We start from the raw sequence: 13900 nt of genomic DNA on the forward strand, positions 1-13900 counted from the left end.
CACCCATAGTTACCCTGACAACAAATCACTTAAAAAATTGGTGATCACTAAGAATACCTAGACAACCTTAGTTAGTGACCCTTCCTCATGGTATGTTCATTCAAAAATTCCATAAGTCTTTTGACTAGTTAGGTACAACTTAGCCAAAGTTATAATATTGTAACCATTGACCTACATCCTCACACTAATTTTTCATTTCCCACTAACTTGCAAACTAATATTAAACTACCATATGTAATTATAACCAATCCAACAATTCTCAGAATAAGTACTCTATTAGACAAATTTAGACCAATAAATGTTAATAACTTGCCATGAATATTTCTGTAGCTAACGATAACTAATGCCACACCATAAGTTTTACAATAGCCAAACCTCAGTCCAAATGCATTCCTCAATTCTTAATCTTATCTAACACCTTTGAAGCACGACAGAGAGCACTAGATAAAATACAAAAAAAAAATTAGAGCAACTTCTTCAAATCCATAAGGAATAATAATAATAAAAACTATGGTCTGTCCTTCAAAACTTGTAATGCCAAATGAAAGCTCGACATTTGCTACAAAACCTCTATATAAGCAGCAAACTCAGAACGTCTTCCAACCTCAATCAAAGCGCAAATTGGAGTGTTACCAACCTAAATCAAACTTTGCTTATTGATGCTGCAATTCTCAAGGTTGACCAAAAATCCAAAAGACTAGTGCCCTGAGCTATCCCATATTACATCACCTACATTTGCAAAATTTCGCTCTGATCTCCAACTACCATCCACTTTGAGTTTGTACCAGCCAGCCTTTGGATTCTCCCAATATAGTAACATCTTATGCTTCAACTTCATTGGATCCCGAACTCTCCACAAATAAGAAAATTCCTTAAGAGAGCTACTAATCAACTTGATCTTACAACTAAGTGGTAGGGTTGTATTTGGAAAACAAGTCCCATTTCTCCATTTCCAAAGTCTCCAACAAATGTAAGCAAAAACATAAGGCCATTTCCAATCCCCAACATCATGTCCTTGGTTTCAATTATGTTCCAGTGCCACCAACGATCAACCATAAAAGAAGAGAAGTTGCTAACAACTGAACTTCCTAGGAATTGTAGCTAGACGTCCTTATAAGTAACGTAATCTCGCAAAATAACATCCTTCTGGCCAAAACCACAAACATCACATGCTTTTAAACTAGTTAAATTCCTAGTTTTTCGATTATCATTACACATAATTCTGTTTCTCTAGCCACCCAGATTAAAAGTTGCACTTTCGATTGACAAGGGAGCTTCCATATGACAGTGGCAATTGGACACGACTCTCGTTTATATATGTTCATTTGTTATAGACATTAAAGCTTGGGATTATATCTTACGCACTGTCAGTGAATAAGTCCAATGCACTATAATTCGCCATATTATTAATGAGCAAAATAATAAAAAAATAAAAATATTTTTTAGTAAATACCTAAAAATTATTTAAAATTAATTATATTTTCTCCCTTTGTGACTTTCTTATCTCTCCCACACAAAATTTTATTAGTATAGACATTCGAAATTGAAAAAAAAAAAGGGAAAGAATGTTAAAATATTATTTTACTTATACCAAATAATGTTTTATGAATATAAGCATGAAGTTAGACTTAAAATATAATTTTACTTGTAACAAATCATATTTAGCAAAAAGGAAGAAAGTTTCAATCTTGATTTCAGTTCCATATTGTAAACACCCTCCCTCTTTAATGGAAAATTGTTGCATTCGACAAAAAGAAAGCATGAATCAAGATTATGGTGAAGTAAAATCATACTTTAAATTGATTATTTCAACAAAATTAAAAAAAAGGGATTGTCTTTGTTTGGTATAGTTTTTATTCCCAAAAATTTTGAGAACCCTAAATAAAAAGGTTTTAGTGTTGTTATAAGAGATGAAGATAAAAAATTTAATTAATTTAAATTATGTTTAAACAATTCTTATTTTTTTATTAAAAATCCTCCAATATTTTCTTATTTTGCTCATTAATGACGTGACAATTGTGGTACATTGATAGTGCATAGGACTCATTTATTGACAATGTATCAATTATAATCCCTTAAACTATTTGGATATTTTTAATCAAATCATTGAATGATGATTGTAATTTTTAGATAAAATAATGAAAACTTTTATTATTATTTTAATAGAGAAGCTTAGATTAAAAAGATTTTATTATTGGATTAAAAGAAAAGTTTTTTCATAAAGAAACATATGATTCATTACTAATGAAAAGCATCATTGCTAAGAACTTTAGCAAGAGAATCAAGGGGAACATAACACAATCCACTAAGCATAACATTTTTGTAGTTAGTTTCGTAATACAATCAACAACTTTTTTACAAGACCTGGGAATACATCTGGAACAAGTATTAAAAGAACTAGTTAAATAAAAAATCTCAGCTTCAACTTCACGAGATTTCCAGTACAATGAAATGTCATCTTTAAAAGAAGTGATCAGATCGTTGTTGTCAAATTCAAACACCACATCATTCCACTTTCTTCTCGCAATAAATGAAGCTGTAAGACGAACCGCTAAATCTTCTACAACCTGAACATAAGGGGTAATAATAATAGAATTTGCATCTTCGATATGTTGGGAAATGTACCCAAATTGTAGTAAACATGCAACTGTTTTCTATGTATTTGAACAATGAATAAATAAATAAAGTTAATTTCACATTTCATTGTTATATCTTTTTTGTTTTTGTCTTTTATGTTTCTCATGCATAGCAAAATTGTGACAAACAAATATTAGCTCATTGATTTTCTAAGTTCAAACTGATGATAAGTGGCACTATAAGAACGTTTACATTACAAGAAAGACAACTTACTTCAGTAGATAATCTAAATGAGTCCATAATCTCGTAAAAGAATCAAAGTAAGCATTTGATACAAATACTTAGAAGAATAATTATATCGCCTACAATTCCAATTGGGGAGATAGCTAGTCTTGGCTATCAGAATAGTTGGTTCCATGGGTAGAGACATAGATGTAATTATTGGAGGAATGATACATTGGACTAGACCCAAGATGAATTACTAGAGCCTAATTGTATATGTCCGATTGGTCCCACCGCTAGCTTCACGAAAGCTCGATTGGACTGCATTTGAATCAAAAGAAAATACTATGACTTTGGAAATAATTTAATTGAGTTGATTTATTCGATGTGGAATTAAATTAGGCAATCGTGAGAATTGTTCAACTAGAGAATTTGATTAAAGAATTTTATTGAAAAATTAATTTTGGAAAATTTCAATGATTTTTGGGAAAATTAATTTTGATCAAATAAAATTAAATTAATCAAATTAATTATAATTAATATGATATTTTTATAAATTAATTTTCAAGTTAGTCAATTGGCCCAATGGGTAATTAAACTTAAAAATTGGACCTGAGATAGAAAATTGGGCCCGAGAACCCAAAATCGAGGCCGAGACCCAAAAACTATTCGGATCAGACCTGGTATGTGAAACCAAGCCAACGGTCCAGCCGGTGGCAAGATCAGACCGGCTAGGCCATCACTAGGCTCAGACCAAACCGAGAACAATTGAACCGACTCGAGGTGTTGCATGTGCGATGGCACCATCGGACACAACAGTACCAACGACGGCGACGATGACATTCCGGTGGCCGATGATTTGTCCTTCGACGGATGAGCAGTGGAAGAATCACACTCCTATTGGGATTCTACGGGATTATTTGATTTTTGATTAAATAGTCCAAAAATAATATTATTTTAATAGTTTTAATATTAAATTTAATTTAATGCGTATCTTGATAGTATTTATTAATTTAATATTAAAGTGATTAAATTTAATATTTATCTTGTAGATAAATATTATTTTAATTTAATAGATTTAATATTAAATTTAATCTAATATTTATCTTGATAACTATTATATTAATTTAATATTAAAATGATTAAGTTTAATAATAGTTGAACTCTCTAAACTCTCCCTATATAAAAAGAGCCACAAGTAATTATTTTTCACACTTGAATTTAAGAGAAAACTATAGAGAGAAAATTCTCTTAAAAAATTGTTTCAAAAGATTTCTAAATATATGTTTCTTATTTACAACTTGACACGGAAGTTTAGAGAAATTGTAAAATTACCCTACTAGTAATTTTGTGAAAACTTTTCTGATTCAAAGCGAGCCCACACTCAGAAGACGTGAGCTTAAAGATAACGAAGAAGACTACTCAGTCGAAGCGTTCAGGTTCGATTTTAATTAAGAGTTTATTAATTTAGATATCACAACAAAGTTCTTATTTTTGGAAAATTTTTAAAACTCTAATTTTTTTCCTTAAACTTATTTTTCACTGCATTTTCCAAACCCGATTTTCCTACACAATAATAATATTATTTTAATCCCTGGATATGATAGCTGTCCTTGCTATCATTATTTATAAGCACCAAGATGCGTCACAATTACTTTTAATACCACCTTGGCCAGGGGATATCTATTGAGAGGTAGAAATCGCTGACAACAGTCTACGAACTTCCAAAGTCAAGTTTAATTCTTCAGCTTCTTTTATAGCTTTGTGCCAAATGTTTAAATGATTTTCTTTGGTACCTTCAAAGATCAATTGATTTCTAGTATTCCATAAGTTTCAACAAGTATAGGTCAACAACTCCACATGTTTGCTCCACCAAGGGTATACTTCAAGAAGAGATGTGCTGGAGAGTTGGTACTGGTACAAACAATCAAGTTAGAGACTCTGCATGGCTACCTGGTTTAGTTGATTTCAGAGTTGCAAGAAATGACAGTATTTTAGAGATATTGATGGTGGCAGATCTAATCTATGAATATTCAAGGCAATGGAAAAGGGACAAAATAGAAAATACCTTTGACGAGGTAGATGCCAATAGGATCATGTCTATCCCTCTAGCGAAGACCCCACATGCTAATTTTTTATTCTGGTGAGGTGAACCCACTGGTGTTTTTTCTGTTCATAGTGCCTACAAACAGATTTTACAGAAAGCTGCTAGTTCGAAACAATTACAAGCCCAGGCAAATTACAATCAATTTTACAAACAGCTATGGGATTTAAATTTGCCTTCCAAAGTAAAAATTACAATATGGAGGTGCTCAAAAATTTTTATCCCTAGTATTAGTAATCTTCACTACAAAAGATTGACGAGTAGTACTGTATACCCAAAATGTAGAGAGATGGTTGAGTCAAGAGAGTATGTATTCAAAGACTGTGCTACAACAAAGACATATGGCAGTGGATAAAATGTGCATGGCCAATTGAACTAGAAAGAACGAGATTCATGGAGTGGATTACCTGGCTCTTTGCTAATAATCCTACTCGACAGTGTCATTTTATTGCATGTGAGGTTTAGGCGCTGTAGACTGATAGAAATAAATAGGTTCATAAACGAAAAAGAAGATCAAGGTTTGAACTTACTAGATTAGTGAAGGATTACATTATAGATTTGGATGGGATAAAGAATGCCCTACCTAGGCCAACTTTGAGGTAAAATAGCTGGAAACCGCCAGTAGATCCATCGGTCAGAATCAATGTGGATGTTGCATATAGAAAACTGGAAAACAAGTCCTATTCAGGCATAGTGGTAAGGATTTTCAGAGAAGTGTAGTGGGTTCAAGAACAGTGCCAAAAGAAAATGTACCCTCTCTGCTTGTAGTTGAAGCACTGGCGTGTACGCAAGGGATACAGTTGGGTCTAGATATGGGGCTATAGATCGTCGAGATAGAAGGAGATACATTAACAATTATTAGAAATTTTAGAGGAAAATAAAAGATAAACCATAAATTCATGCTATCATCAAAGATTGTCTTTGTTTACAAAGAGGTTTTCGTATCTTTCAAGCATGGATATAGGGCTGTGAACAAAGTAGCACATCTGTTGGCTACAGAAGTAATTAAGAGAGGAGAACTATGGGATATGGGATATACAATACCTGAAAAAGTAGCAATGTAGCAATGGAGGTGGCGAAGGATTGTCAAAGGTTCTTAGCTTCTAGGACTAGAGAAAATGGATTTGAAAGATTCGAATCAGAGAAGATGGAGAGACGAGGGAGAGGTAGATGAAATGGTGAAAGCATTTTAGATGGATGTTTTTATTACTGTTCTTTCCAAAAAAATTTCAAGAGTTGTGATATTTTATTAATTGTTGCTGCAGTTGGGTAGAAGATTCGAGTTGTGATATTTTATTAATTGTTGCTGTAGTTGGGTAGAAGATTCTAGAGCACACTCTTTTGGTTGGTTACTAGATCGGGCCTAGTCTATTGGATTTATTTTATTGTTTTGTTTGTTGGATTGTATTCTACTTTATTTTGGTTTGGTTATCTAATAATAATATCCAACAACTTTTATTCAAAAAAAATTAATCACTTTAATATTAAATTAATATAATATTTATTAAGATAAATGTTACATTTTATTTAATATTAAGATAATCACTTTAATATTAAATTAATAAAATAATATTAAGATAAGTATTAAATTAATTTTAATATTAAACTATAAAATAATGTTTTTGGAATAATTAATCTGAAATCAAATTCTCTGGTAGAGTTTTAGTAGGAGTGTAACTCTTCCACTACTTAACCACCGACGACCAACCGTCGACGTCTCAACCGTCAACACCGCCGTGTCCCATGATGCATGTGCGACACCCTTACGGAACCCTGTGCCGGTTCGGTTCGGGTTAATAACGACCCGACTGGTCCGGTCTAGCCACCGATTGGACCATCGGCCTAGTTTTACATATCGGGCTCGATTCAACTAATTTTTTGGTCTTGATCTCGATTTTGGGCTCCTAGGCCTAATTTAAGATCACATGTCTTATTTTCAAGTTCAATTACCCAGTATACTAATTGTCTGACTTGAAAATTAACTTTCAAAAAGTATTATATTAATTTTAATTAATTTTATTAATTTAATTTTATTTGATCAAAATTAATTTTCCGAAAATCACTTACATTTTCAAGAAAATTCTTTAATCAAGTTCTCTAGTTTAACAATTCTCACGACCACCTAATTTAATTCCACATCGAATAAATTGACTCAATTAAATTATTCCAAAAGTCGTATGATTTACTTCTGATTCAAATGCAGTCCAATTGAGCTTTTTTTGAGGTAGCGGAGGGACCAATTAGATATATACAATTAGGCTCTAGTGATTGCAATTATGTGTAGAAGCATTGTTCCAATAATTCGCAAGTACTTAATCATGGAGTCGGTCTAAATGAAGTACCATAATTGAAATATCCTTATTGTATACTCTTTATGAATGGAATTCATCCAATTGCTTTGTCCAATGACCTGTCATGTATGTGTTACCCTCATATGATATCATTCATTCTCTTGAGTTAAATCTGTTCACTCAATACAATCCTATTTATCTCATTGTTACCATTGTGTCTTCTTAATGATTAATATGATCACTGTTAACAAATGATTGTGATAAGTTTCTTGTTCGAGAACAAGCAACCCGTGGCCACGTTCAATATTTATCAATCCATACAATACTATTGAGAGGATATTATTAACTCTTTAACTGAGCTATGAATTCCACTATTGCTCGTAAAGCTATGCCATACACAAGTCATGTACCCAACATATTGGCAATGAGCTCGATCATCTTTAAAGTATAAGCCTCCACTTATATCAAAGCATATGAGTTGCATACGCATGGTCAATGACTAACTCAGGATTTAGGTAAATCACACCATGAACGTCACAAGTGAATCAATTCACAAATGGATTCAGAATTAATTCATCTTGAGTCCAGTCCAATGTATCATTCTACCAATGAATACATTTATGTCTTTACTCGTAGAGTCAACTACTCCGATAGCCAAGACTAGCCATCTCCCCAGTTGGAATTGTAGACGACATAATAATCCTTCTCAATATATTTGAATCAAATGCTTACTTTGATTCTCTTACGAGATTACGGACTCATTTAGATTATCTACTGAAGTAAATTGTCTTTCTTGTAATGTAAACGTTTTTTACAATGCCACTTATCTTTAGTTTGAACTTTAGACAATCAATGAGCTAATATTTGCTTGTCACAAGTTTGCTATGCATGAAAAATATAAAAGACAAAAAATACAAAAGATATAATAGTGAAATGTGAGATTAACTTTATTTATTTATTAGTCGTCCAAATAAATAGAAAATAGTTACATTTTTACTACAATATGAGCACATTTCCCAACAATTTCCCACTTGCCTTAGTGGAGTAAATGTGGCATGTTTTGCATTCCCATATCCTCGACGTGTTTGTTAAAACTTCTAGTGACAAAAGTCTTAGTAAACAGATCTACAAGGTTATCTTCAAAAGCCACTTTCATCACATCTACAATTCTTTCGACTACTACCTCTCATATCAAGTGATACTTTCGATTAATGTGTTTCGTCCTCATGTGACTTCTCATTTCTTTGGTATTTGCTATTGTAGCACTGTTATCATAATATAGTGTTACAGCTTTTTCCATACTAGGAATAACTTCAGGTTTGGTTAAGAACTTTCAAAGCCATATTGCTTCTTTCATTGCTTCAGAAGCAGCCACATACTCAACCTCTATAATAGAGTCAGCAATGGAAGTTTGTTTTACACTTCTCCATACTATGGCTCCACGGCCTAGAACGAATACATTTCTCGACGTCGATTTCCTTGAATCTTTACAGGTGTGGAAGTCTGAGTCTGTGTATCTAACAGGAGTAAGGCCCTCCCTAGAAAAAAACAAGTATATATTCTCTGGTTCTTTTAAGATACATTAATATATGCTTTACAGCTTGCTAATGCCTGAAACCTAGATTCGTTTGATATCGACTAACCATTCCTATTATGAAACAAATATTTGGACATGTGCAAAGCATCGCATAAATAAAGCTTCCAACTATCGAAGCATATAGAACCTTACTCATATGCTCTCTTTTTTCCACTGTCTAATGACAAACATCTAAAAAAAAATGAAAACATGATACAGTCGGCTAAACATTTGGCTTTACATCGATTATTGCAAAATGTTCCAGTACCTTCTCGATGTATGAAGCTCGAGATAGAGCTATCATTTTATTCTTTGCATCCCTAAGGATTTGAATTCCAAGAATCTAATTAGCTTCCCCCGAGAATATAATTAGCTACATCAGTCATTGCTAAATTGTTGAGTTAACTACAGTTTAACCAATGGTAATTCTCTTACATCATTTCTGATAAGTAGAATATCATCGACATACAAAATGAGGAATACCACATTTTTTTCCTTTATACACTTATAAACACAAGGTTCATTAGCTTTTTGTCTCAAATCCAAAAGTCTTGATTGTTTGATCAAATCTTTTCTTCCATGAGCGGGACGCCTGCTTAAGTTCATAAATGGATCTTAGTAGTTTGCAAACTTTCTGCTCCTTTCTTTTGACAACATAGCTAGTAAGTTGAGCCATGTAAATGGTCTTATTAAGTAGCCATTCAAGAATGCTATCTTGACATCTATTTGTTAGATCTTGTGACCAACAGCGGTGATAATAGATAAGAGTATGCAGATAGACTTGAGCATGACTATAGGAGAAAAGGTCTCATTGTAATCGATGCCTTCTTTTTGTGTGTAGAGTTTCCCTGCAAGTCTAGCTTTGTATGTTTCCACTTTCCCTTCTACTTTTCTCTTCTTCTTGTAGATACACTTACACCTTATGGGTTTAATCCCAATCGATAAGTCTAAAAGTTCCTACACTGTATTAGATTTCATAGAATCTATCTCGGCATCCATGGCCTGTTTCTAGAGCTTGGAATCAACGTCCTACATAACCTCCTCGTATATGAGTGGATCACATCCTCATGATTGACTTTCGTATTATAAATACTACTATCATAGATGAAGAAGTCTGGTTTTTTAGAAACTCTCTCACTATGACAAATTCCTCTATATTGTTGACCATTTGCAGGTTTTTCTACAACTTTTTCAAGAATTAAACTTCGTGATTGTTCTACTACTCCCGAAAGTTCCTTAAGTACCACTTTAATTTGAGGCTTAAAGTTATCCATGTAACTTTCCTTGAAGAAAGTAGCATGAGTAGAAACTTTAATTGTATTATCTTTCAGATTGTAGAATAATCCTCTCTTTGTTCCTTTTGGATATCCTACAAACATACACAATTCTGTCCATGCATCCAACTTTTTTGTATTCTTATCCAGAACGTGTGCTGGATAACCCCAAATTCTAAAGTGATTTAGAGCGAATTTCTTTCCATACCACAGTTCATAAGGTGTCTTACAAGAAGACTTAGTTGGCACATCATTCAGAATATAACAAGCCATTTGTATCATATATCCCTAGAAGAAAGTAGAAAGTTATGAATAGCTTAACATTGAATGAACCATGTCAAGTAAGATTCTATTCCTTCTCTCAATTACGTCATTCTACTGTGGAGTGCCTGACGCAGTCAATTGTGATAAAATCTAATTCTTTATGTGGTATCCTAAGAACTTATCGGACAAATATTCCCCACTTTAGTCGAACCAAAGATTCTTTATGGATAAACCTAATTGCTTTTCCACTTCCGCACGAAACTCTCGAAATTTATCAAAGGTTTCGCTTTTTCGGTGCATTAGATACACAAATCCATAACCAGAATAGTATTTGGTAAAAGTCACATAATAATCTAAACCTCATCGGGCGCTGATGCTCTGGGACCACTTACATTAATGGGCACAAGTTCTAAAGGTTGGTTGGCACTTGTACTTTTCGTATTAAAAGAACTCTTTGTAATAACCCGTTTTTGGTCAAATTAGAACAGTAGTTTCGGGACTACAAATACGAGGTCCAAATATTATTTTATTATTATTTTAATGTTTACAGCATGATTGAATGATTGTGTGAAATTTTTGTTCAGTAATTTTATCATTTGAATGCTTAATTCGGTAAAAATGACTAAATCGCGTAAAGCGTAAAAGTGGAGTTCTATTAGCTAAAGGTGTCTAATAGCTATAGAACATTAAAGTAAAGGTCCCTAAGTATTAATTAGCCCAATATGGAGTTAATGGAATTTAGTGGCTTGGCATTTATGTGAATATTAAAGTTATTAAGGGTTAATTTAGTAAATTGGCTGATTTAAGTTAAATTAAAATAAAACAAAATCAAATTCTCATCATCTTTCTCCATTTTCAACTGAAACCTAAAGAGAAAGAAGTCATTTTTGTCTTCAACATTCAGAAACCTTAATCTCTTCAATTAAGGTACAATTTTTGTCCCGTTTTTAATGATTTCTACGTTTTTGAGATTGTTGCAGCTAGGTCTAGCTAGCCCAGGGACTATTTTGCAAAAATGTTAAAGATTTTAAATGATGCCATTGATGAATACATGTGTATTTTGGAGTTTCTTGATAGATTATGAATGCTTGTTGATAGATATATAAGTTTTGTCAAATGATTTTTAGTGAAAATGCAAAATAGGGATTAAATTGTGAAATAAGTAAATTTTTTGGTTAAAATGTGAAATAAATGAAAAATATAGGCTGTTAGGGGCATAATTGTAATTCGACTAGCATGGGATTATTTGGAATTTCATTAATTTGTGATTTTATGAAATAAGGACTAAATTGTAAAAATATGAAAGTTTAGGGGAAAATGTGTAAAATAGTCCTAATGTTAATTTTGGATTGAATTGAGTAAATAGATTATTAAATAAGTTAATTTTGAATATATATAGATCAAGAAAAGTAAAATTTGGATCTAGATCGGGGGAAAACTAAAGTTATTAACTAATCAACTTAATTTGTCGTTTTCACACTCGAGGTAAGTTCGTATGTGATAAATTTCAATAAAAATGTATTTTATATGCTTTGATATTGTATAAATTGCTAATACGAGACTGTGGATATAAACGATAGTGATTCGATGACAATTTGACATTCGAAATCCCGGTTGAACCTTAGGAATAGTTTAGGATGCTAGTGACATCTCATTAGGGGATACATTGAGTTGGCTTCGGGCAATGATATAGTACTTTGGGTGTGAGTTATACCAATTTGGCTTTAGGCCATGCATATCGATTGATTTGGCTTTGGGCCATAATATCAGTACTTCAGAGATAAATTACCTTGATTTGGCTTCGGGCCATGGTTTAGGTACTTACCGTTTGAAAACCTTGGTTATCTGACTTCTATTCCAAATGGTTCAACAAGTAAATGAAATAAATGATTGACTATGAGAAGGTATGATATGGTACAGGTATGTACGTGATTTGCATAAGTTCTAGTTCGAAGAAACTTGTGAAGAATGTAATTAATATTATAATTGTGAATGTGAAAGGTCTGTTAGCCAATATATATGCTAATTGTTGTTATATTTAAATTGCTGAATTATAATCTTGAGATTTCATTAAATTTATTTCATACGAGCTTACTAAGCTATAAAGCTTACTTATTTCTGAATTATAATCTTGAGATTTCATTAAGTTTATTTCATACGAGCTTACTAAGCTATAAAGCTTACTTTGTGTATTTCTCTGTGTTTTATAGTTTTCAAAGCTAGCTCAGATTCGGGGATCGTTAGAAATCGCGTCACACTATCCACCTATCTATCAGTACCTATGAAATTGGTATTTTAAGTATATGGCATATATAGGGACTTTGGTCATTTTGTTTATGACTTGATAATGAATTTGGCCAAATGAATTAGCTTGTAAATGTATATGTTTTGGGTTGTATGAATAGCCATGAGTGATGGCATATTTTGGTCTATTTTGACATGTTGAATTATGTATATATATGTGTGTGTGTGTGTGTGTGTGTGTGTGTGTGTGTTTATGCCTTGTGTTATGAATTGTTTGATGGTTGGATGATACTTGATGGCTATAGATATTACAAGTGTTCAAACGGTTGAATTGTGGATATTAGTATACTTGTGAAATTAGGCTAAATAATGCTTATTTAAGTTTGGTCATATTGATGTTTGAAGTAATTGGTATTTGGTATGTTTTGACTGGGTAAAACATGAGTTTATAAGCATGTTGTTTGTTAGTATTGGAAATGGTATATTTTTGTCTTGGTTGTGGTTGATTTGGATGCCCATATATGTTTTGAACTTGTGCCATTGGGTTTGTGTAGGTACATGCAAATTTGGGTGGCAAATTGGCATGGTAAATAGCCTATTTTTGTCCACATGAGCAGGGACACGGGTGTGTGTCTCAATCGTGTGTAACATTCGGTCATGTTACATGGCCGTGTGTCCCTTGGTGTTAAATTTGAAATCAAGTTAATATGCTCCACACGGCCTCACACACAAGCATGTGACTTTGCCGTGTGGTATAAGTAAGTATACCCTATAGGTTTGACACTGCCTGGCACACGGGCATGTATAGCCATTTTAGAGCACACGAGCTAGCCACATGGGTGTGTATGTTGGCCGTATGACCCAATTTAGAGAGTTACATGGGGTCAGACACGAGCTGGAACACGACCATGTGCTCCAATTTCGAATGCCACACAGCCTATGACATAGGCGTGTCTGGTGGCCGTGTGAGACACACGGCATGGCCACATAGGCGTAACATTTATGAGATACAAAAAGTAAGATGTTACATTTATGAGAAAATTCAAGAGTGCTCTCTCTCAATTTTTCAGAGAAACAATATCTTTATGGTTGGGTTGGAGGTGAGTGGTGACTTTGAGAATGGGGGGATAAGATATCCCTTTTTGAAGAGGAACTTATTCAACTTTCAGTGAAAAGTTCGTTGGTTGTTCTGAGTGAAAATCCATTATTGATATGCTCCGTCTGGACTAGGAAATCCTATAATTTGAATAGCTTTTGGAAACAAATGAAGAGTATATGGAAAACGAAAAAGAAGCTTGAGATCTAAGTGGTGGATCAAAGCTTTTTTCTGATTTCTTTTGAACATGAG

At 33.0% G+C, this 13900-nt stretch overlaps 1 long non-coding RNA gene across 3 annotated transcripts; it reads right to left on the reverse strand.

Moving 5' to 3' along the window:
• Positions 1-4529: 4529 nt before the first annotated feature.
• LOC107893544 (uncharacterized) lies at positions 4530-6278 on the reverse strand. 3 transcript variants are annotated; one of them, XR_001682864.2, is made up of 6 exons: positions 5948-6270; positions 5657-5721; positions 5487-5569; positions 5311-5378; positions 4868-4981; positions 4530-4752 (listed from the first exon to the last, which is right to left on the reverse strand). It is a non-coding gene; the product is annotated as an uncharacterized lncRNA (long non-coding RNA). The 3 variants fall into 3 exon arrangements; XR_001682862.2 differs by having other exon boundaries at positions 4868-5378; positions 5487-5583; positions 5948-6278; XR_001682861.2 differs by having other exon boundaries at positions 4868-5378; positions 5948-6273.
• Between the last annotated feature and the right edge of the window lie 7622 nt (positions 6279-13900).

The sequence above is a fragment of the Gossypium hirsutum genome, chromosome A13, assembly GCF_007990345.1.
Source record: "Gossypium hirsutum isolate 1008001.06 chromosome A13, Gossypium_hirsutum_v2.1, whole genome shotgun sequence".
Classification (NCBI taxonomy): Eukaryota; Viridiplantae; Streptophyta; class Magnoliopsida; order Malvales; family Malvaceae; genus Gossypium; species Gossypium hirsutum.